Genomic DNA, 26,384 nt, shown 5'->3' on the forward strand with positions numbered 1-26,384 from the left:
TCTTTCCCACATGGTTTGCAATCAAAATCCAAGTACCCAACACGGTGGAACCAATATACAACAAATATCAATATAACAATAAAGATATTAAAAGGCAACAAATAAGGGAAAAGTCACAAAAATTAAACAAACAAAGGCACACAAACGTCCTAACTAGGCTTGACTCACTTAGGGATTAGTTCTTCCCCAGCAGAGTCGCCATCTGTCGCACCTCGAAAAAATGGGGATACGACTTCAAAGCGAAGCGTGATCGCACGCTCGCAATGATGGACTGAACAGAGTCGCCACCGAATTTTATTTATTCCTAAAAAGGAAAGGGGAAATATCGATAAAACCCAAGACAAAAGAAAGGATAAGATATGGTCATCGCAACCAATATCAGGGTTCGGGAGTCGATTACGCAAGGGGAAGGTATTAGCACCCCTCACGTCCGTTGTACTCAACGGGAACCATTAGGTCAATTGTGTGCGTTAGTGTTAGTTAAATATGTTAGGTTTTTTAAATTATTAGGTGGGAAAGAATAAATATAAGAGAGAAGAAATGTTTTTGGATTTTTGACGAAGGACTAAACCTAAGTTTTTTATTAGTGGGCCTGACAAGATTTACAAATCTTGCTCCTACGTATCTCAAAAGAGAAATCAAGGCTTACGTAGTTCTGGGTAAAAAATGTTTGTTTGTTGGTCGATTTTAGCGAAAGCTATATTGTATTAATCGACAAAAACATTGTCTTACCCAAAACAAATGAGGAGTGGACGCATACCACACATCGAACGGATTTATAAATCTACATTCGGAAAAGCGTCATTATCTCGACTCAGCAATCGTGGCCGAAACATTGTTTTGTACCTCTTAAGACAAGATACCTTTCGTTTACGAAAAAGGTTTTTGATTAATCGCACGGCGGCGAGAAAAGAGTTTGATTGGTTTGATGTATTTTGAGTGATGGCGAGAACTTGGATGAGCGAGATATACATCTCGAATCCTAGTCTCAGGAGTGCACAGTATACACCATGTTCCATTTCCATCTTTATTGAAAGAGGTTAAGATAGGAATTAAGTATTTTGGAATTTGATTGAGAAAGGGTTTGAAGAAACCGCATTGACAATTTTAGACGATGGCGAGAACTAAGATAGGCGAGGCATACGTCTCGAATCTTAACCTCAGGAGTGCATGGTATACACCATGTTCCATTTCCATCTTTATTGAAAAAGTGTTAAATAAGAATTAGGTATTTTGAGTTTTGTTGTGAAAATGACTTGACCCTAGATCAAGTATTGATGGACGTTTAAGAGAAATTTGAATGAATGTTTGAGAGAGCAAAGTGAATGAATTTGAATAATGGCGAGAGCTAGGATTGGCGAGATATACATCTCGAATCCTAGTCTCAGGAGTGCGTGGTATACACCACGTTCCACTTCCATCTTTATTGAAAAAGTCTTGACTATGAATTAATATTTTTTGAGTTTTTATCAGGAAAAATGGCTTGACATTAAATCAAGCGTTTGATGAAAGTTTGAAAAATAAGTGGAATAGAATTGGAGGGAGAAATGAATTGACTTGTTTATTGAGAAAATACTCGACGTTGGATCGAGTCATATTTTTGTATTTTTTTGGAAATGGTTGATTTTATTCTTGTGTTAGTATCTAACTAAACAGTCAAACAAATAAAGAAATAAAACAGTACAAAATTATTACACATCGGGGGAGTGGGGTACATTTTGTCAAATGGGGATTCAAAAATCATGAAATAATTAAATCAGGCCCAAACAACAGATAATGCAATGTATGAGTGTAAGTGCAAGAGAACCGGCTCATTGTAAGAAAGCCCAAGAGTAAGCTATGTGAGGTTGATGGCGATGCTTAAAAGCAATCGACTTACAAGGGTATGAAAATGGGCTCGACATTGAATCGAGAAAAGTGTGGTTTTAAAAATTTAAAGCGGTTTGAGTGGATGATGAAATTAAAAGAAAAAAAATATGTGTTATTAAACAATAATGCCACTACGAGTATAGGAGAAATTATAATAAAACATAAACATAAAAAAAATGAATGCTAAAGAAATAAAATGCTATATATAGGTATTGAAACCACCCCACTAAAGACCATGAAACTACCCCCTCTCCACTAGACCAATTATGATTAGTTATCATTTAAATAACAACTTAAATATATAAACCATACTAGATTGGAACAAAAAATAAAAATAAAGAAAAAGAAACTAAAATAATAATAATAAAGGTCTGTTGGATTACCAAAAAGAACCCAGCCGCCTGGCTGTTGGGTTTCCAAAGAGAAATTAAAAGGTGCACTAAATAACATTACCAATAATTAAAATTAATACCAAGGAATACCAAAGGTAAATGGTCTTTAATCATATTTTAAATGCTATTTTCTTAAAAGTAAATAAAAGAAATTTGGGAACAAAAACATTCTTTGAAACACTCAAAGTCCATTCACGAAGGCTCTCTCCTGTTTCCTCATTCTCATCAAATCTCTCTCGCTCTCAACTTCACGTTTCTCTCGCCAAAACCCTCTCTCAATTGCGTCTCTCTCACAATCTCACACCAAAATTCATCTCTCAACCTCGCTTCTGAAATTGCTCTCTCAACCTTACTTCTCTCTCTCAATCGATATCTCCCACCCAAAGGCGGAAAAAAAAAGATTTAAAAGGAAAAAATCCAATGCGAAAGCTCACCTTTGGAGGTGATTCGGCGGTGGCAGCGAGCTTGCAATGGGCTCTCTTCGTTAGGTTTCAAAGTTCTCCGCCGTTGATTGCAACCAGGTTCGTTCCTTTGGTGTTTATCGTATACGTTATTTTTAGATTAGGGTTTTTTCTTTTGGTGGTCGCCTCTTAATTGTTTCGCCCTCTTTACTGATTCTCCTCCTCTCTATTTATGTTCTGCAGTTAGGGTTTTGATTTGGTACCCAGAGATTCAATAGAGAAAATTTCCAGAAGTGCTTTTTGTGCTCAGAATTGGGTTGTCCTGTTTGATGCTACAATCCGGAAACGGTAAATTTAGCTACGCACTTTTCGCCCTAACTTTGTCTCAATACCAAATTGGGATTTTTCTGAAATTTTAACGTTTGGTAATTATTTTGTGTTACTGCAGTGAAATGGTTACAAGTATGAGTAGCCTCGGTTTGTACCAGATGTTGTTCAAGTGTTAAGAGCAGCAGACCAGTTGGAGAGAGACCTTGTGCAGATAGCTGTTGGGGATTCAATAGATAGTGATGATGGTGGCAAAGCAGTAATTCGTGAGATACCTTCAATATTATGTTGCTAAGTTAAAATCTGGCTGTGGATCACGAAATACATTTATTCCAAAAATGTCGGCACTGACGAGATGCACTATTGGCTCAAAATTGCAAATTTGTTCTGGTTTGGTGTGTTTTTTTTGCAGGTTATGGTTGGTGTGGAGGAAGCTCTTTGATGTCCACTGCCAAGTCTTCTTTTCAAAATCAATTTTTTCCTGTAATTGCACTTGCAGATTTCACAACATTGAGTGGTTGCTACAGCGGCTATCAGAACCTTTGGTATCATAAAATGGAGGGTTGTCCGGTGCTGACATTATGCAGGAAACACTTAAAAATTCTGGTTCAGACAAGTACAAGGTCATTGTGATGGACGAGGCCCATGGAAGATCATGAAGCACAAATGTCTTTGAAGGAAGTTGTAGCCCAATGCCGTGATTGCAAGCTGATCGCTACATCAGCAACTCTGAATGCACATAAATTATCAAATGTCTTTGGAAGTGGTTTGATCTGTCATAGTCCTGGGAGAACATTTCTTGCCAATGTATTATAGAGAAAAACTCCATGTGGAGGTTATGTTGAAGCTGCAAGCTAGGACTATTCATATAACAGGCCCTTTAGGTGACATCCTTATCTTCATGACTGGCCAAGATGAGATTGGGGCATCTTGCTATGCCCTTGCTGAAAGCAGGACCAAGCAGTAGCATACCAAATCATATCCAACATTATGCAATGCAACATGATTTTGAATGGTTTGGGGTAGAAGCTGCTGATGAGGATCAGGTACATTGTTTACAGGACACTCGTCACAGGATGATCCGTCGCTAGAAGAGGGATTAGCATTTCCAAGCATACTCCACCTGGCTAGAACTGGAATGTTTTCCTTCTCGTGCAATGAATTGTTTTTCTTATCAGTTCCATTCATACACTTTTTCCTTTGTAACATTGATAGGTTATTAATGGTCTGTTTAAATTGGTCTTTGTTACCTTATGTTCAGATTGATTCCCGAAATTATCTTTGGAGGGTGACTCAGTAAATCTATCTGTTGACTTATTCAAAACAAGAGATTCATCACCACATGCCGCACTGATTTCTCTCGTAATTGATGCGTCTGAGTTGATTACATTGAAATCATCCGGCTGTTTGATGCTTCCAAAGCACGGCTTTTTCCATCACTTGTATCCATTGAATTTTCTTCATGTTTTTCTGATGTATTCTCATCAGTTAGCTTGTTGTGTTTGTGTATTATTTCTTTGTTATGATATTTAACAGCTGTTGTTGGTGCTATACGACTGACATTATTGCTTCGTGAATTGGTAGGGTCGGCAATGGACAACCACATGCTTGCTTTCTTGATGCGCCGACTAACGAATAGACTTGGAGGTGTATCATGGCATGGTGATATGGTTGCAAGTGTGTAGACTTTCTTCCGCCAATCTCAGAAAAGAGGTAGCCGGCTTAAAGTTTACCCAAGTTTCCATCGCGAGAGACCCTTGCCTTGTAAGTAGTCTTAGCTTCTCGGAGTGTAGCGATGCGTTTACAAATTCTGGATGGAGCTAAGAATGTGAATGAAGAAAAAGAGATTGAAAGCGTGAGGTTTTGGATCACCGGCACTTTGGATGGGAAAAGAGGAGAGTGGAAGCGTGAATGCAGTGTGTTTGTGAACAGCACCATTAGATAATTCGCTTAGCAAATTAGTCTTCTTCTTTTTTTTATTTGCTTTAGCTTCTCTCTGTATTCCCTCTTCTGGTAAGTTGACAAGAGCAACATATGTGTATCTTTAATGCATACTTTCAATTTAGCCAATCCACACGTGATAAAGTAAAGTCTTTTTGTTTTTGTTGGATAATTGTTTTGGATTAATGAACTTTGGGTTAGTTGGTTAATTGTTATGATTGAATGGATTTTGGATATGAAATGGTTTAAATTGGTTCCAAATGGATAATGAAAATGGATATGGATTTTAGAAATAAATCTAAGACTAATCAAAATGTCAATTTAAAATCAAAAAACCAACAAAACCAATTAAAATCGAATCAATCTATAATTTGTTAAAATTACTTTGATATCAACTCTACATTCATTTGGAAATTAAAATCAATTAGAGTTTGAATCATTAGTAAAATACAATTAAGATTAACTTGAAATTTGGAATTAGATTTACTTTGAAATTAAATTAAAATTGAAAAATTAAAAAAAGTCAAATAACTAAAATCCATTTTGTAATCACAAAGCACCATGATCAAAAAGCTAGATAATAACCAATGTTTATCACAAAATATGGATTTGGGAATGAATGTATGCAAATGAACTTTAGGCTAAGTGCCGAAAAAAAAATGAAAAAATGGAAACAATTTAGGATCAAAATCGGGGTATGACATATGTAGTTATAGATTGTCATCATACTTTTACTATATAACTACAACAAGTTACTGGATGAGATTCCATTTAATGATTGAGAATTGAATCTCAATTTTATTAGAAAGAACTTGAAATTCTTTTAACTACAAAAAAATATAAAATTATGTCTTGTATATGGAGAAATAAGAGGATCACCATTCTTGGGTAATTTTGCTAATAGATTTATAGAAAAATATGAATTGAATGTAAATTCTTATTTTTGTAGACATGGAATTATTAGTATAAATTAGATAAATTTTTATTGACATTATATTATGTTTTGTTATTTTCATCAGAAAAGTAAAGATGAAAAATAGAAAAAATTGATTCTTTTTTCAAGAGGAAAGAGTGTGAAATTTAAAGAGAAAAGAGAGATGGAGAAATTATAATCCTGATACCAGAACATGAAACAGTTCTTGAGAATCCAATAATTGAAGAACGTCATAGCTTTGAAAATTCTTTGGAATGTGATCCTTGAAAGCGTCCCCCCGATTTGGTAATATCCACCAAATCAAGTGGATGCAATACAACGAGCTTACTAAAAACGGGGTCCATATCAAATTTGTTTAGAAAACTATCCTTTTTTTGATAATGAGGATCATCCAATAAGGTTTTAACAAACTTGGTTTAGCATATTTCTATCATGGTTAGAATATTCACCATCTGAAGATGCTACATATTTCTTACCATGCTAACTTTTTAGCAAAAAATCAAGTGGACGTCCCGAATCACGTGTCTTCATTTCTATGGGTTTTAGAAATTGAAATAAAGTTAGGAATAGAAAGCATTGTTCCTTTGTTAAACACATAGGGAATGGTCCTTGTTCACCACACAATAATGCAATGCAAGTTTGTCAAGACTTGTTGAATCAAGATGGTCATATTAGAAATGTTATTCAAGTGCAAAGTTCGAGTCAAAGAATGAATAATCGGCTACGTCTCAAGACTAAATTGACATTGTTCATTGATTAACACTTCAAGCTTATGCTTTTAGAGGTCACGATGAAACTAGCAATCCAAGAAATCAAGGAAACTTTCTTGGGTTATTAAAACTTTTAGCATCTTACAATGATGAAATTTCAAATGTTATGTTGGAAAATCCTCCATAAAATTGCAAGTATACTTCATATCAAATTCAAACAGAGCTCTTGCAAATTCTTTCAAGTAGGTTAAAAAAGAATATTCATGAGAAAATTGGTGTTTTCAAATTATGTATCGATGTGGATGAAGCTTACAATGAGTCAAAAAAGGAACAAATGGCTCTTATATTAAGATTTGTTGATAAATTTGGGTTAATATAAGAGATTTTTTTTATGTAGCACATGTTAAAGACACCACATCTCTAACTCTTAAGGAAGTAATATGTGATATACTTTCTCGACATAACCTTGATATTTCTAATATTCGCGACCAAGGGTATGATGGCACTAGCAACATGAGAAGAGAATTCAATGATTTACAAACACTCTTTATGAAGGATTGTTCGTATGCATACTATGTTCATTATTTTTCTCATCGATTGCAACTTACGCTGGTTACATCACCAAGAGAGGTCAAATCAATTCATCAATTCTTTGAGAGGCTTATTTTTGTTATCAATGTTGTTTGTTCTTCTACGAAGCTCTGTGAAGAGTTACAAGCGGCCCAATTAGAAGAATTTGTAACCTATAAAGATACAAATCAAGTTGGTAGTTTGAAACGAGCGGGAGATACTCGTTGGGGATCACATTACAATTCTATTTGTATCTTGATAAACATGTATGAAGTAACTTGTTCAGTTTAAAAAAATTGCAAAAGAAAGAGGAAGTTATGCTACATGTGGGGAGGTTGATAGTTCTTATAACTATTTGAAGGCATTTTATTTTATATTTATTTTTCATTTGATGAAAGAAATTACGGTGATAACATATATGGTTTGTCAAGCCTTACAAAAATAAAATCAAGATGTAGTTAATATTATGCACTTGGTTCGTTAAACAAGGGGTTTTATTCAAGACTCTATAAAATGGTTGGGATATATTGTTTACTAAAGTGAGATTTTTTGTGTGAAAAGTATGGTATTGAGATTCCTGATCTTAATGATATTCATTCAACAATAAGGTTTGGACAATCCCATCTTGAAGAGAATCAAGTCACAATTCAACATTACTTTAAAGTTAAAATGTTTTTCACTACCATTGACAAACAATTACAAGAGTTGAATAGTAGATCTAGTGACCAAATTTGTTAACTTTTTCTTGTGCTTTTTCTCCTAAGGATGGATATAAAGCTTTTAACATTGATACTATTTGGTCTCTAGTTAAAAAATATTATCCTATGGATTTTAGTGATCAAGAGAAGAAGAATTTGCAATTTCAACTCCAACATTTTCTATTTGATGCTCGCAAAGAATCAAATTTGAATAATTTATCAACTATTCAAGAACTGTGTTCATTTTAGTTGCAAGTGGACATTCTGAAATTTACCTTTTGATTGATAAACTACTCAGCCTTATCATGACTCTTCTAGTTTCTACAGTCACAATTGAGAGGTTTTTTTCAGTAATGAAAATTATCAAGACTAAGTTTAAAAACAAGATGTATGACGGGTTTCTAGGAGATAACATGACAATATATATTGAAAGGGAGATTAGTGCAAACATTAGTTCTAAGTCTATTATTGATGATTTCAAGTCACTCAGAACGTGTAAAGCGTTATTTTAATGTAGTTTTAAATTATGTAATTTGATTTTTTGATAATCAACTTTATATTTATGTTAACTTAAATATTTTCTATAAAAAATATTATTTTTATTTTTATTTATAATTTTTATTTCACATTAACGGTCATTGTAATACCCCAAATTCGATTAAATTATTTAATTGAATTATTTAGATTTATTTTATTTAATTATTTTATGCTGGTGTGTATTTAAATAAATAATATGATCTTATGTGTTGATGAGGTATAGTGGAATTAGTAGGGTGTGGTGAGAAAATAGAATAAGTTGGATAATAATTAGAATAATAAGAATTTTAATCTCATTAGACTTCTAGGTTTTCTTTTGATGATGTGTTATATGATGAAATGCTGGAAATTGGTTGATTGATTTTTTGTTTATAGGTGTTGTTATGATTGAATCAATGTTTGAATAAGCACGAATATGTATGTATGAATTTTTGCCATTGATAAGGATGTGAAAGCTTGCGTTTTATTTATGATTGATGATGAATTTGTTGTTAAAATCATTGATGAAATTGCTATGGATTGTGATGAATTAAGTGTTGTTTATGCTAATGATTATGCTAACATGAATCATTGTCAAATTCATTTTTGAATAAATGGATTTTGGGAAAAATTAGTTGGAGACATGTATGAAAGTTTAAGGGTAAGAGGGGTGAGTATTGTATGATGAAAAAATGATTTTTTTATAGAAAATAACACAATGACATTTGATTGTCACAACATTACACTCAATTTCCATGCCTAGAAAAGTAATTTTTATGAAGTCAGTGGCAAAATATGTTTTGATGACAATCGATTGTCAAACTTTGACAATCGATTATCATAGGCCAAAAGGTGAAAAATTATACTTTTGTTTTTATTGTGGTGTTCGATGATTTTGGTTATATCTTTCTTTTGTAGGACCAATTAAGATGTTGTTTGAAGTGTTAGAAAGCTAATGCGCAAAGCTACCTCATGGTAGTTCTTAGTGAAATGTTTGAGTTGTAGTCATTTAACTATTGTATGGATGTTTGTGATGATTTGTATGGTCGTTAGTAAATCAATATGTTTATAGGATGATGTGTTGTTGTTTTTGTGAAGTAACATGAATGAATGCTTATGAAATTACATTTGTTTTGTTGTTGTTTGTTGTTGTTTATTGAGGTCGTAATATTGATTAATTGTTGCTTATGTTGAATCATGTTATGCATAAATAGTGATATGTGTATGGGGATCCTTTTGGTGAACTTTTTAGTGGTAATGCATGTTGCGAAGAGTCATGCACCATAATGTATGGACTACGGTCCAATTTTTGTGTGCTCTAGTCCGGTGGTGTGGATCGGGAGCGAGTAGCTAATTCTAATGAAGAATTAGTGAAGCGTTACCTATGATGATGGTAAAAAAAATTGGTGTGCTCTAGTCCTATGGTGGGGACCGGAAGCGAGTAATCGGTTTCAAGTGGGAATATGTGAAGCGTTACATATGGCGATGTTAATGATTTGGTTTGATTTTATCCTAAGATGGGGATCGGGAACATGATGAACCTAAGTGTTCATGAATGGTACTACACGCATAATGAGTCAGTTGTGGAGTACATTGCATACATGTTTGCATATGTAGTTAATCTTTCATGATGTTGTGAATTGATTGAGAAGTCTTGCTCAGGCGTAGAGTTTGTTGTTGTAAGTGGAAGGTAGCTCATGGAGTTACTTCATTTAGTTTCATCATTGTTTTAGAAGTCTTGCTCCGATCCTATAACATCGGGGTTGGGAATGTTTGTTTGCTTATTATGTTTTGTTGGAGATTAATCATTTTTATTTTGTTTATGTTGAAGTTTTTAAAGAGAGAAATATGATAACTCTTTATTTTGGAAACCATTTATCACGATTTGAAGATTAAGACTAAATGTCTAAGTTGCAATGTTTTTATTATTTGAAATAATATTGATACCGCCGCAATGATACCCTAAGTGAAGGTGAGCGTATGATGACATGTATTGTATGACGTTAATACTTTCCACTGCATGTTTGTTAAATGTTTGATTTGTTAAAAGTTTTGTCATTGGTGATACCTTAGATTGTTGTGTAAAGGTTAATATATAAGTATTGGGGTTTAGGGTGTTACATTATGGTATTAGAGCAGGTTGGTCCGTCCGACCAGGCTTTGTTATGTTGTTTGTTCCCTGGTACGTGACTTTTTTGTGAAACACTGTCGGTACTCGTCTATTTTTCTAACCGCTTGTTGGCAGGAGCAGGATTGAAACAAGTGGGGGAGAAGCTTTTGCTTCTCTGAGATGTTTCAGGTGTGAATAGTTAGTTCATCATGCAGTAGTTTTTAAGACTGTAGGTTGTTGGATAAGTAAGTGTTGTTTCTTGAGTTTGTTAAAGATGAAGATTTGAAGTTCATGTCAACTGTTACAACAAGACGGTGTTATTTCCTGAGTTAGATGCAAGTGATGAGTTGTTCGTGTCGGCCAAGAAAGTGGATGAGTTTATGAAGGATGATGTTATAATGTTTATGATATTAGCTCCTATGAAGGCAGAGAGTAAAGTTGTGATTGATGAATTACATGTGGTGTGTGATTTTCCAGAAGTGTTTCCTCGTGATATCAATGAAATTTCTCCAGAGCGCGAAGTTGAGTTTACTATAGACTTAGTACTAGGTACTAGTCTGATGTTGATGGCTCCTTATAGAATATTTGCTTCAGAGTTGAGTGAATTGAAGAAGCAACTGGAAGATCTACTTGAAAAGAAGCTTTGTTTGTCCAAGTGTTTCATCGTGGGGTGCGTCGGTGTTGTTAGTGAACAAGAATGACGATAGTATTAGGCTATGTGTTGACTACTGACAACTGAATAAGGTGACTATCAAGAATTAGTATCCACTTCTGAGGATTAATGATTTGATGGATAGTTGGTAGGTGCTTGTGTGTTTAGCAAGAAAGATTTGCATTGGGGTATCATCAGATTCGTGTAAAGTCTGAAGACTTCTTTCAGAAGAAGGTATGGTCATTACGAGTATTTGGTAATGTTGTTTGGGGTGTCTAATGCGCGTGGAGTGTTCATAAAGTACATGAATAGAATCCTTTATCCGTATTTAGACCAGTTTACGGTTGTGTTTATAGACGACATCTTGATATATTCAAATTTTTATGAAGAGCATGTGGAACATCTGAGAGTTGTATTGCAGACATTGAAAGAGAACCAATTATACACAAAGTCATCAAAGTGCGAGTTTTGATTGCGAGAAGTGAGTTTCCTTGGTCATGTGATTTCTAGTGGTGGTATATTTGTGGATCCATCGAAGATAGATGTTGTGTTACATTGGGAGACACTAAATTCTATTACTGAGATTAGAAGTTTTCTTAGGTTGGATGGTTATTACAGGAAGTTTATTGAAGGTTTTTAGAAGTTAATGTTACCTTTGACTCAGTTGACTCGAAAGGGTCAAGCCTATGTTTGGGATGTACATTGTGAAGAAAGTTTCAGAGAACTCAAGAAGAAGTTGACGCCTGCTCCAGTTTTAATTTTATCGAATCCAAGTGAATATTTTGTTGTGTATTGTGATGCTTTAAAGATGGGTCTGGGAGGTGTGTTGATGCAGAATGGTCAGGTGGTAGCTTATGCTTCTAGAAACTTGAGGGTGCATGCAAGGAATTATCCTACGCATGATTTTGAGTTAGCAACAGTGGTATTCGTGTTGAAGATTAGAAGATATTATCTCTTTGGCTCCTGATTTGAAGTGTTCAGTGATCACAAGAGTTTGAAGTATCTATTCAATCAGAAGGAGTTGAATATGAGGCAGCGAAGATGGCTCGAATTTTTGAATGACTATGATTTTGGCTTGAGTTGCCATCTGGGTAAAGCTAATGTTGTAGTTGATGAATTAAGTAGGAAGTTGTTGCATATGTCGATGTTGATGGTCAAAGGGTTGGAATTGATTGAGAAGTTCAGAGACATGAGTTTGGTATGTGAAAAGACTCATAATGGTATAAAGTTGGGAATGTTGAAGCTGGTCAATGGTATCCCTGAAGAGATCAGAGAGAGTCAGAAGACCGGTGTGGTATTGGTTGACCGAATTATGTTAATCAATCAAGATAAGGGTGGTGACTTAATAATTGATGAGAATCGTGTGATGAGGTTCAGAGACAAGGTTTGTGTACATATGTTCCCGATATTGAGAAGAGTATTCTTGAGAAGGGTCACAAAAGTGGGTAGAGTATTCATCCAGGTGCTACTAAAATGTATCAATACTTGAAGAAACTGTTTTGGTGGCCATGAATGAAGAAGGGAGTAGTTGAGTTAGTGTATGCTTGTTTGTCTTGCCAAAAGTCAAAGATTGAACATCACAAGACATTGGGTCTGATGCAATCATTGAGTATTCTGGAGTAGAAGTAGGATAGCATTTCCATGGATTTCGTGACAATTTTTTCGAATAAGACGAAATGATGTGATTCTATTTGGTTAATTGTTGATAGAATGACTAAATCATCTCATTTTATACTGATTAAGATTAGTTATCCATTGTAGAAATTGGTTGAGTTGTACATTGAGAATATTGTCAACTTGTATGGTATTTCGTCGAGCATTGTGTCGCATAGAAATCCAAAGTTAGTGTTGAGGTTTTGGCATAGCTTGCAAGAAGGGTTGGGTACTAAGCTGAAGTTGAGTTCTGCTTATCATCTAAAAATATATGGTCAAACAGACGGGACTATCCAATCATTGGAGGATCAGTTAAGGGCTTGCATGCTAGAACAAGAAGGTGATTGGGATAACTACTTGTCGTTGGTCGAGTTTACTTACAATAACAGTTTACACTCAAATATTGGGATATCCCCGTTCGAGGCGTTGTATGGGTAGGAGGTGTAGGACACATCTGTGTTGGTATGAATCTGGCGAGAGTGTGGTGATTGGACCTGAGATTGTGCAACAAACTTTTGAGAATATCAAGATGATCCAAGAGAAGATAAAAGCTTTATAATGTCGCCATAAGAGTTACCATGATAGGAGGAGGAAGGCACTGGAGTTCCAAGAGGGAGACCATGTGTTTTTGAGAGTTACTCTTGTAACCGGTGTCAGTCGAGCTTTGAAGCCTCGAAAGCTCACACCATGTTTCGTTGGTCCATACCAGGTCTTTTAAAGGATGGGAGAGGTAGCCTATAGGATTCTCTTGCCACTGTCGATTGCTAATCTTCATGATGTGTTTCATGTGTCTTAGTTGAGGAGATACATTCCAGATATGTCTCATATGATCCAATAGGATGATATACAGGTGAGAGAGAACCTAATTGTTGAGGCATCACCCATGTGGATGGTGGATCAGGATATAAAGTAGTTGCGTGGTAAGGAGATTGCCTTGGTGAAGGTAGTGTGTGGAGGACCAGCTAGTGGGAGCATAACTTGGGAGCTGGAGAGTCATATGAGAGAGTCGTATTCGACTCTGTTTCCTTCAGGTAATTTTCAAGGGGAAAATTTTCTAAGTGGGAGAGAGTTGTAACACCCCAAATTCGATTAAATTATTTAATTTATATGTTTGGATTTATTTATTTAACTATTTAATGTTGGTGTGTACTTAAATAAAGGGTTAAATATACGACATCCCCCTGCAATGTAGGTGAATTTCACTTTACCCCCCTGTAATATATTTTTTTGGATTCCCCTCCCCCCTATAATAGTTTTTTTTATCCCCCCCCCCCCCTAAGCATACAATTTGAACACTGAATTTGGGGGGTAAACCAAAAAAAAATATTACAGGGGGGTAATTTTGCACGTAGGAGGCAAAAGACATAAAATTTTAACATTTTAAGGGGGGGGGATCCAAAACATTTTTTTACAGAGGGGTAAACTGAATTTCGCTAACATTGAAGAGGAGTATCGTATATTTAACCCTTAAATAAATGATATGATCTTATATGTTGATGGGTGTAGTAGAATTAGTAGGGTGTGGTGATAAAATAGAATAAGCTTGATAATAATTAGAATAATCAGAATAATAATAATTATTATTATTATTATTAACAAAATAATAGTTTTGGAGAAAAATAAGAGTTAGTGGAGAAAATAGAGCCAAGAGGGGCATGGTGGTAAATAAGAGGATAAGTGAGTATTGTTGGAAGTCTCTAATTGAGATAGATTAGGTTAATGATAAAAGGACTAGTAAGAGTGTTGGGGAGTTTTTACGTAAAACTATAATTTGGTGACAAGAGGAAGAAGCAAAGGCTAGGGCATAAGACAAACTCCATTGAAGAGCTTTAAGGAACTTTTGCTGAAAAATAAAGGTAAGGGGAAGAAAGGGATATCAATCTAGGTATATTGCATGATAGGGTAGAGATGAGAAGTCCTTAATCTCATAAGGGTCCTAGGTTTTCTTTTGATGATGTGTTATATGATGAAATTCTAGAAATTGGTTGTTTGATTTTATGTTTATAGGCGTTGTTATGACTGAATCAATGTTTGAATAAGCATGAATATGTATGTATGATGTTTTACCACTGATGAGGATGTGAAAGGTTGAGTTTGATTTAGGATTGATGATGAATCTGCTGTTAAAATCATTGATGAAGTTGATATGGATTGTGATGAATTAAGTGTTGTTTATGGTAATGATTATGCTAACAAGAATCACTGTCAAATTCATTTTTGAATCAACGTATTTTGGAAAAGATTAGTTGGAGACATGTATGAAGGTTTAGAGGTAAGAGGGATGGAGATCATATGATGAAAAACTGATTTTTTTTTATAGAAAATAACACAGTGTCGGTCGATTGTCACAATATTACAATCGATTATCATAGCTAGAAAAGTGATTTTTGTGAAGTCAGAAGAGAAATATGTTTTGATGACAATCGATTGTCACCCTATGACAATCAATTGTCATAGGAAAAATGGTGAAAAATTATGCTTTTGTTTCAGTTGCATTGTCCGAAGATTTTGGTTGTATCCTTCATTCTATATATACAATTGAGACATTATTCGAAGCATTAGAAAGCTAATGCACAAAGCTACCTCATGGTAGTGCCTGGTGAAATGTTTGAGTTATTGTCATTTACCTACTGTATGGATGTTTGTGATGATTTGTATGGTCAGATAACGAATCGTTATGTTTATACGATGATGTATTGTTGTTTTAGTGAAGTAACATGAATAAATTCTTATGAAGTTACATATGTTGAGTTGCTATTGTTTGTTGTTATTTATTAAGGTCGTAAAATTGATTAATTGTTGCTTATGATGAATGATGTTGTGAATAAATGGCGATATGTGTATGGGGATCTTTTTGGTGAACTTTTTTGTGGTAATGCATGTTATCAAGAATCATGTATCATAGTGTACGGATTTTGGTCCAATTTTGGTGTGCTCTGGTCCGGTGGTGTAGATCAAGAGTGAGTAGATGATTCTAACGAAGAATTAGTGAAGCGTTATATATGGTGATGGTAACAAATTTTTGTATGCTTTGGTCCTATGGTGGGGATCAAGAGCGGGTAGTCAGTTTCAAGTGGGAATCAGTGAAGTGTTACCTATGGCGATGGTAACGATTTGGTGTGCTCTGATCTTATGATGGGGATTGGGAGCGAGATGAACCTGGGTGTTATTGAATAATACCACATGCATAATGGGTCAAATGTGGAGTACAATGCATATGTGTTTTCATATGTAGTTGATCTTTCATGTTGTTATGGATTGATTGATAATATGTACATGTTTTTCTGATTAGGTGTGAGAATATGTTGTCGTTGATTATGTAATGAATATGTGTTTGTTGTGTGTTCTCTACCTTAGCATTCTTTACACTATTTATATTAGTTTGTTGTTTCTCACCCCTTTTGCCTTCATGTTGTCTATCATGGACATCTTGAAGATACCCAGGCGTAGAGTTTCCTGCTGTAAGTGAAAGATAGATCATGGAGTTACTTCATTTAGTTTCATTGTTATTTTAGAAGTCTTACTTTGATCCTGTAACACTGGACTTGGGAAAGTTTGTTTGCTTATTATGTTTTGTTGGAGGTTAGACGTTTTTATTCGGTTTATATTGAAGTTGTTAAATAGTGAAATATGATAAATCTTTATTTTGAAAACCATTTATCATGATTCGAAGATTAAGACTAAAAGTCTAAGTTGAAATGTTTTTATTATTTGAAATAAGATTGATACCGCTGCAATGATACCCTAAGTGGAGGTGAGTGTGTGATGACAGATGTTGTATGACGTTGATACTTCCCCTTTTGTGTTTGTTAAATGTTTGATTTGTTTAAAGTTTTATCGTTGGTGACACCTTAGATTATCGTGTAAAGCTTAATATATATATATATAAGTATCGGGGTTTAGAGTGTTACAGTCATCCCATTTTTTATCGGGCTCCACCAATGATTTTGGATGGTCTCTTAGGGTTGTACTTATTGGTGGGACGTAATTACAAGTTTGTTGAATATGATTAGATATATTATTATAAAGTTGCTTTAGGTCATTGATGAAGTTAAAATGTGGAAACACACTAATTTTATTTAGAGAATGTCATGCATTCTAGATTTGTTCAAATGACATCTTTAAAACATCTATATGGTTTAATATTGTATCATAATTTTATCCTTCCATATGTCCAGATATGTTCAAATGATATTTGTGAAACGTCTAAGATTTAATGTTATATCAGAATTTTGTCCTTGCATATATGCTTGTGATCTCGAGAATTAGAAAGTGTATTATAATAATGTGATCTTAGGATTGCATTTGTTCAACATGTGGGGTACCCTACACCTATAATTGAATTACATAGGACTACGTATGTTTAGATGTGTTGTTTTGATCAATGAAGAGCCATAATCTTTATGAGGCTTATTTCCATTTTTATCAATTAGTACAATGATATGTAAGCTGATCACAAATGATTAGATAAAATTATGTATTACTTAGAAACCATTACAATTGTTATGTGAATTTCCCTCTCATTTCACCATCTCGTACATTAGTACCATCTCGTGCTTTAGTTTTTTATAAAAGGGGAGAAATACATTTGACTTTCATTTTCTTCTCCTTCAATCTTTCTCTCATTTTTCTCTTCTCTCAATATTTTCATCTATAACTATCTATAAAAGGAATACAAATTTTTGGAGTAACATACTTTTCTTCCACTATTACCCTTGAGTAACTACCTTTTCTTCCACTGTTGCCCTTAAGTAAATACTTTTTTATTGATTTTATTTACACACCAATTTTTACTTTTATGTATTTCAAAAAAGGTGTCATCTAGAGTGAGGGACCAATTAAATCCATCATTGGTGAAACATTAACAAAAATCCATTATATTTAATCAATCGTTTGGATTTATTTTAAATAAAAATGAAAACATTTATATATTTGTACACACAATCCTATCTTCTCCATTTGGATTTCATTAACTTTCCAAAAATATGTAGTTAATCCCTAAAACATGAAATAAAAATGTGACAATGTTTCCAAATATTTAATTAAAAAAAATAAAGTGTTTGGACATTGAGTTTCAAAATCTTCTATCACACTCATTCTATAATTGTTATTTTTTCTATTTTGTTTATGCTTTACCAATGAGGGACTTAATTGGTCCCTTACTCTAAACACCACCTTCGAAAAAAAGACTAGAAATTTTAAAAATAAAAAACTGAAATGTGTATGTGAATGAAATTGAACAGTTATCAATGTCATTTTACTCTTAATTTTTCCAACACATAAATTGTATAAGAAACACAATCATAAGAATCTAAGAAAATAAAATGGTAGAGAAAAAATGGAATAAATTGAGAGGCATTCAACAACACTGAACACATATGTTATTTTTTATTTTTTTAAAATTGTATGCTTTATGTGTAATTTTTAATGAGATTACATATGGGTATTCAAAGAATTCAACTTTTGTATTGATTTCCTCTTTGTGATTTTTTATCATGGTTGTAAATGGTGAAAAAATGGAATAAATTGAGAGGCATTCAACAACACTTAACACAGATGTTATTTTTTTTTTAAAAAAAATTGTATGCTTTATGTGTAATTTTTAATGAGATTACATAGGGGTCTTCAAAGAATTCAACTTTTTAGTTGTATTGATTTCCTCTTTGTGATTTTTTACAATTTGACCTACCATAAAAAAGCCACACACATTGAAATAATCATAATATCTAATTGTATATTTTCTTATTATGTTTCTTAATTTTAATTCCTTACTTTTTATTATGAAATTGATTTTATATTTGTTATTACTTTGGATTTTTTCTTTCATGATAGTAATGAATTCATGGTAGGAAAATGTTACAATATTGAGAGTGAATGTGAGACAAAAGTCATTGCACTAAAAAGAATGTTATGAGGTCTGAATAACATATAACTCTTAGTAGATAAGGAATGATGATTTCGATTTTTATATGACCACTGACCATTATGCATAACTTTATTGTTATATAATTTCACTGTGTAGTTTTTCTTTTAAAGACAAAATTTCATTCATAGAGACCAAGAAGAAAAGATTTACTCTTATTAGATAGAATATCGATACTAACTTTTTATTGCATACCAATTTATGTTTTGTCCATGCAGGATCCTATTGAGAGAAGGAGAAAAGGCGGCTAACATTGCGAAACTAAGTTGTCGGGCCTTCTATAAAAAAATTATGAACATCCTTCTCCTTCTTTGAAATAAAAAACGGTTGTAACCAATCCTGCATTAGTGCATGTTTATGTATATTATATCTTTCAATTTTTCTATTATATATCATCAATATCTTTCTTTAAATTTGTAATTTAATTATGCTAATTACTTTTTTTTTAATTTTGGATGGTATGCTTGCCCTTTATTAAGTTTGGAAGATATTAATAATGTCCCAAGATTATTATTAGTGGTCATATTCTGGAGGAAGAGTGATAGAGATATATAGAGAAGTTTGTTTATTTATTAATAAATATTTGTTATTATTATTAAATAAAATCACAGTTCCATAACAAAACACTGTTAAATCAAAATAAAATAAAAGTAAAACTATTATATATATTTTTATGCGTGTGCGCATTAAGAAAAATGGACAGACGGGCACATGAGTACCCTTCTGAACACTAGTATACCCTTCTCAACACTAGTAGTTATATAAAAGATATTTCTACAAACTTACTCGTCGCATTCCTTCACACGTGTCGATCATATCTATGAATTTTGATTGTTTCATTAGATTTTTTAGGTTTATTTCCTTTTTTAATCTTATTATATGTCTTATTTTTATATTTTGATTCTATTTTTTTATATATAGTTTTGATATTGTTATATCTAAATTCAGTCTCCATATTTTTGTTATTTTAAAATTAATTAAAAAATACTAATTTTAGATTGAACTAGTCAAATAAAAAAATTATAACCACTCAACCTCCACTTAAAAAGTTTATAAGAGGAATGCTTTTTAATAAATCACATCAACTATTTATGAATCTCAACAATATTTATAACCACTCAACCTCCACTTAAAAAGTTTATAAGAGGAATGCTTTTTAATAAATCACATCAACTTTTTAATAAAGTCACACTATCTCATTTTGAAAATGTTATTTTTAAGTACATGAGATCACATAATTTTTGTGAGGTATGATTCTAAATTTGCTCTCAGCTATGCGAGTTATCATCAATGATACATAAAAAAAATATTATTATAAGATCAAAGCAGTGAGCAATGCACTCAAGAACATTTTTAACAACAATGGCTTCCATTCACACTTAAATTATGATCAAAATCCTTCTACTCTTTTCCACTTTTCCACTACATCTCATGCTGCTGATGTCTCTAGTTTCACTATGAGACTAGAGTGTTTTAATGTCAACTATGTTATTTGCAAGTACCACAACACTTTAGCAGGAATACGCTTCTTGCTAAAATTATCATAGTCATCACCATTGTTGTCCTTCATCTTATAGCGTGACTCACCATATTCTAGATATTGATCCAATTTTTCACACTCTTTCATGTATAATATGCAATCATTATATCATGCATGTATTTTGATATACTTCAAATCCATTGGACATAATATCTTTTTGGCCTCATAATTACGATCCGAAAAATTGTTATCTTCTGGTAGCATTGATTTTAGAAAATCAAATAATTACGTAAAACTTTTAACACTGTAGACAATCGAGTAAAACTTGTGCACCCCTTTTATAAAGGTGAATCCTTATCATTATATAAATTATCATGAATATGAGATTTCCTAAAAGAAGATTCTACAATATCATAGATCATACCTTTCAATCGATCATCCATATCTTCATCAAATTCATGTCTTTTTGACGTCATATTTTGATTTTTATCCATTTCACCATGTCACATCCATATTGTAAAGTTTTGAAAAATTCCATCATAACATTGATGATGGAATACTTCTTCCTTTGATTTTTTTTTTTGATATTATCGCATACAACACAAAGACAAAGACAAAAAAAAAATTCATTATTGTTGGGAAGATTTTATTCCACACATTCAAGGAATTCAAGAACTCCTTTCTCACACACTGGACCTAATATATCAGCTTTCATTCAACTACGATCCATAATAAATTCTGAAATTTATATCAAAAGTTTATATAATCATTTAGCAATATAAAAATATAATAAGTTATAAAACAATCTTCATCTTTATATCATTCAATCACCATAATATATAACATTCTCAACAACATAACAATAATCTTCATATCACTCAATCATAACAGCACAAATGATACACTAATGCTACACATAACACACTAACATTTACACAACATTCTCACATACTAATATGTTGCATACACATATATCAAACAACACCCTCGCATATATATAACCTACATTCACACAATATACTAGAGGTTCATACACATACTACATAGGAATATGGTTCAATCACAACAATATAACATTTGTGAAAATCCTCATATCCTTTCTTCCGAATGAACGAATCAGACGGAACTATTGTAGAATTTTAAGCTATTGGTAAGGAGATACTATTTTCCCCCACTCCCTAAAACTCAAAGTGAATGGTGATAAAGGTGAAAAAATAGATAAAGTATTGTAAATTGAAAAAGAGGTTGTGACTAAGAAATACTATTCGTGTATGCTTTCGCTCGCTTTCGTCGAAGATGAAGAAATAGATCAAGTAAAACGCGTTCGTGTAAATTGAAGAAAAGTATATTCCAAGTAATGAATGAGAGGTAAGAAGATGAAGTTTGGAAGTTTGTTCATTATCGCTTCCGTTCGTTCTTTGTTATGACACTTGTGTTCTGAAGAAAATAAACTAAATCTAATATGTTTTAATTATAATGAAACACAATTCACCATGGTTGATAACGCCAACCATAGTGAAATATATTAATTTTAGGTGACATATAACCACAGTTGACGGATACAACCGTGGTGAAACTATTTTTTTATTATTTAAATTTAGACATTAATGAACATGCTCTTTGTTGTATAGAAAAAATAGAAAAATGTGAGGCTTAACATATCACAATGATTACTAGTATGGATTGTAGTGATATGTATTTTCATAAAATAAAATAAAAATAAAGGTGACTAGTTAAGAGATATCACTTTAATTGATTGATTAACCAAGATGATAACATATTATGATATGTATATTTTATAGTAGTTTTTGACTTAATATGGTCTTAGGATATCCTTTGTTCAACATGTGAGGTACCATACACTTGTAATTGAATGATATAGGATTATATGCATGGGTGGGCTGTGTTGATAAAGGAAGAGCCACAATCTTTATATGAGACTTATTTCCATTTTTATTATTTAGTACAATGATATGAGAGCTGATCATAAACGATTAGATAAAATCATGTATCACTTAGAAACCACTACAATTGGTGTGTGAGTCTCCCTTTCATTTCACCATCTCTTACATTAGTTTCTTATCAAATGGGAGAGATACATTTGACTTTCATTTTCTTCTCCTTCAAAATTTCTCTCGTTTTTCCCTTCTCTCAATATTTTCGTAGTTATATAAAAGATATTTCTGCAAGATTACAAAATGTGAGTTTTGACTGTTCCAATGGACTTTTTAGGTCAATTTTTATTTCATCCTTTAACCGTATGTATGTCTTCTTTTTATATTTCGATTCTATTTTTTTATGTTGTAATATCTAAATTTAGTCTTTGTTGTTTTTAATATTTTAATCTCTAGTCTAAAACTCACTTTTTAATCTCTCTATTTCATAATTTTTGAGATTTTTTAGTCTCCTCTATTTTTGGAGAGGTAATAGTGATGTGATATTAATGATTAGGATACAAATTTAATAATAGTATTAATCAATATCTATCATGATGATTAGAATAAAAAATAAAATAATAATATTAATTAATATTTATAATATTTTTTTAATAATAATATAAATATTATAGTTTTAAAAAATTAAATTCTAATAAACTTTAAATTTTAGTTTGTATAGAATAAATAAATTTTACAATTTAGAAATTTTAATTATTTTGAATTTATAAAATATATGTTTTGAGGTAAAAAAAAATAGAAATTTCAATTGTGTGTGCGCGCGCGTTTGCGTGTGCGTGTGCATATGCGTCTGTCGATCAAGAATCAGAATTGATGTTGATTGATGATGCTGAACTTTTGAAGTGGTGGTGAGGCGAGTAAACAAGAGATATCCAAGCTTCAACCGGAAGTGTTGGCTCTTCGGGAGAAGACTGATCGTGCAAAGTATCTTCAAGAGGAGGCGAAAGTTCATGAATCTCTTTCCTCTCTTGCTGTCAGGATTTATAAGCTTGAATTCTATCGAGAAACAAAGAAAAGTCTCAAAAGGAGACTACCATTATTGTTGTGGAGATGAAATCCTATCCTGACAAGGCCGTTGTAGCTCTTCAATAGGAGAAGGAATCTCGGGCTATAGATCACGAAGCATATGAGAAACGGGTGGCTGGATTGAGGAAGGATGTTGATGAGGGACAAGCGGTTGGCTTGTAATAATTTATCTAATATTCTTTCTAGTTTTGTGGTATTCGAATAAGTTTGTGGTTTCTACATTTTCTATGATCGAATTAGATTGTTCCATTAAGTGGGAGTTTGCATTGTTTGTATTATTTTCTTTGGGTCTCTTCTTGAGAGAGAAAATGAAAAGATCTTTAAAGCTCGTTGTCACTAGGCCCTTGGGAGAAAATCGACATAACAGTTGAACCATGTTGTCTCGATAAGTGAGAGTTGGAATAGCTGCCAAGCTTCATCGATACATGTCCCAGTTGAAGGGAACTAGTTTAACTATTTGACTTGTCACTACTCGTCCTAGTCGAGGGGAGTTGGTCCAGGTCTTCAGTGTCACTAGGAACCATCCCCGGCCAAAGGTGGAGTTATTTTCCTCTCCCCAGGTTTCATCCTAGTTTGGGGTGGGCATCTCTTGGGCTCCACCACCTACGCTCTTGGAGTGGCTAGTTCCTAAGCAAGGGTGCACCAATTGCGCTTTAAGCGTGTTCGACCTGTGGGATTTTGTTTCTTGAACATAATATATGCCACATTATCGAGGATTATAATATTGTTTGTGTGTGCATCACTTCTTTTAGGAAAAATATTTATTTATTCGAACTTAGAGGAATCTTGAGAAACACTTATCTTATATGCGAAGAAGATTGACATGCCTTTCTAGGAAGCTCGACACTAGGAGATCCATGCATGACCTTTGGTCAACTGGTTTTACCTTTGAAAGGATATGAGTTAAAAGACTTTATTCCTCTACCTTCTCCTTCTCTCTATGATGAGTCATGGGATTCAGCCCTCTGCAATTTTTTTCATCTGGTGTTTCGCTCATACCACAAGTAGATTATCACCTTTCCTTATGGTGAGGTGATTTTTTTTGGCAACAGGTTCCGTACATATTGGTGCCAATGTTTCGTACTGGTTGACCTCAAGCCTGCCTTATTGAAGCTACGAGATATTGGTTGCTTTAGGTGTAATAACCCTTGCAACTTTGTCCTTTAGAAGAGGCATCTCATTTTGTTAAATTTTCGTGTATATCAGTTTTATTGTATTTAGTGGTAGGAGTAGATTTGGATGATAGGTCTCACTCTGTAAGCATTCAACGAATCCACTAGATCTATAGAGCTTTTATATCTCCCTTTGTTTCAGGTGGTGTGTAAGAGGTCTATTTTCGTGTTTATCTTTAAATTATATTCAGATCTGTTGAGCTTCCAATATAAATTGAGTTTCTCAAAAAGATACGGTCTTCTACTATGATAAAGGAGGATATTGGATTCGCGGTAGAGGCTCGTTTCTCCAACAAATATAGATAGAATTCATATCAAACAATTGTCAAGTCTTTGCAATATAACAAACAACATGGCTAACAACACATGTCAATCATGATAAGGGTTATACGCCATGAGCCTTAAGTAATGAGGAATGTTGAGACAGAGTTTCTCCTACCCTTGTTTAGAGTGACTTTGTGTATAAGGCGTAGGCCCTAGCTATTCAAAGCATTAATCCTTATTTATAAACTTCAGTGTTATTTTAATCATGCAGTTGACAAGTATTCTTTAAGCAAGCACCAATCGTTCAACACTTCAACAGTGAAACATCATTACACATTTATCCTCCTTCAACATTAAAGCACCATTACTCTCTTCTTGGATTCAGTATTAGACTCCCCTCCTGGATGTTCATACGTTTCTTGGGATCATTATCTTGGGGTCACATACCCATTTCTCAATCATTTGTTTCATGCATTACCTATCAGTTCAGACTATGGCATACTTTGTTGCGGGCCTAAAAGGTGCAGACCTTGGCAACTTCCTTTAGCCCATGAAGTTCAGACTCTAGCTTTATTCTTTTCCTATGAGGTACAGACCTTAGCATCTCGCCCATGTAGTTCAGACTATGGCATCTTTATCCTCTGCCTATAAGGTACAAACCTTGGTATTCATCCCATAGAGTACATACTCTAGCTTTTTCCCTTGCCCACAAGGTGCAGACCTTGGCACTTCTCTTAGCCTATGGAGTACATACTTTGGCTTTATTATTTGCCTATAAGATACATATCTTGGCATCCTTGCCCCATTGAGTTCAGACTCTGGCCACCCTGATTTTGTCTATATAGTACACACTTTGACATATCATTATGCCTTATAGTTCAGACTTTGGCATTCACTCATCCAGCCCATTGAGTTCAGACTCTGGCTACCTCTTTCATTGCCTTACAGTTCAGACTTAGGCATCATACTTTTTTCCCTTATGGAGTTCAGACTCTGGAATTCAGATCAGTTCATTTGCCTTGTATAGTTCAGGCTATGGCATGCTTATACATTTTACCCATGGAGTCCAGACCTGGCAACCATTATTATGAAGTTCATACTTTGGCATTATAGTCTCTTTTCCCTTATTAAGTTTAGTCTGGAAATTTGTTCCTTGCCTTGTATTTAATTTAGACTATGGCATTATCTATCATGCTCTGTGGAGTTCAGACTCTGGTTATATCTCATTCTACCTTGGGGGTGCAGACCCTGGAAATATCCTTTCCTACCCTAGGGAGTCTCAGACTCTGGTAGTATCTTTGGTTCAGACCATGCCTTCATTGATATCTTGTGGTTGATTACCATCATTGGTTAGTGCTACACTCTTACTTGTTAAGCAATCTATCTTGCCTCTGGGCAATCCTATCAAATATCCCTTTGCTTTCAGCCATAGTAGGTTGAATTATGATTACTCTAATTTTCTCATTGCATGATGAGAATATGTAGGCACGAGGGTTCAAACCCTCCGCGAGCATACTTATTTATTATTCTTGGCTTAGGGCATTTCTCCATTCATCTCCATGATACATTCATATTCTACCTTCATTCACTCCATGTGATATACTCTTGCTTTGAGCCAAATAAACTATTGTTACATAATTTCATTGTGTAGTTTTTCTTTTAAAGAAAAAATTTCATTCATAGAGACCAAGAAGAAAAGATTTACTCTTATTAGATAGAATATTGATACTAATTTTTTATTTTATACCAATTTATGTTTTGTCCATGCAGGATCCTATTGAGATAAGGAGA

General features: G+C 33.5%; 2 pseudogenes; both read left to right on the forward strand.

Moving 5' to 3' along the window:
- The first annotated feature begins 4,784 nt into the window (after positions 1-4,784).
- LOC127093437 (uncharacterized) lies at positions 4,785-11,169 on the forward strand (annotated as a pseudogene).
- A 759-nt stretch (positions 11,170-11,928) lies between these two features.
- LOC127093447 (uncharacterized) overlaps positions 11,929-26,384 on the forward strand; it is a 28,702-nt pseudogene continuing 14,246 nt past the window's right edge.

This window comes from Lathyrus oleraceus, chromosome 1 (assembly GCF_024323335.1).
Source record: "Lathyrus oleraceus cultivar Zhongwan6 chromosome 1, CAAS_Psat_ZW6_1.0, whole genome shotgun sequence".
Classification (NCBI taxonomy): Eukaryota; Viridiplantae; Streptophyta; class Magnoliopsida; order Fabales; family Fabaceae; genus Lathyrus; species Lathyrus oleraceus.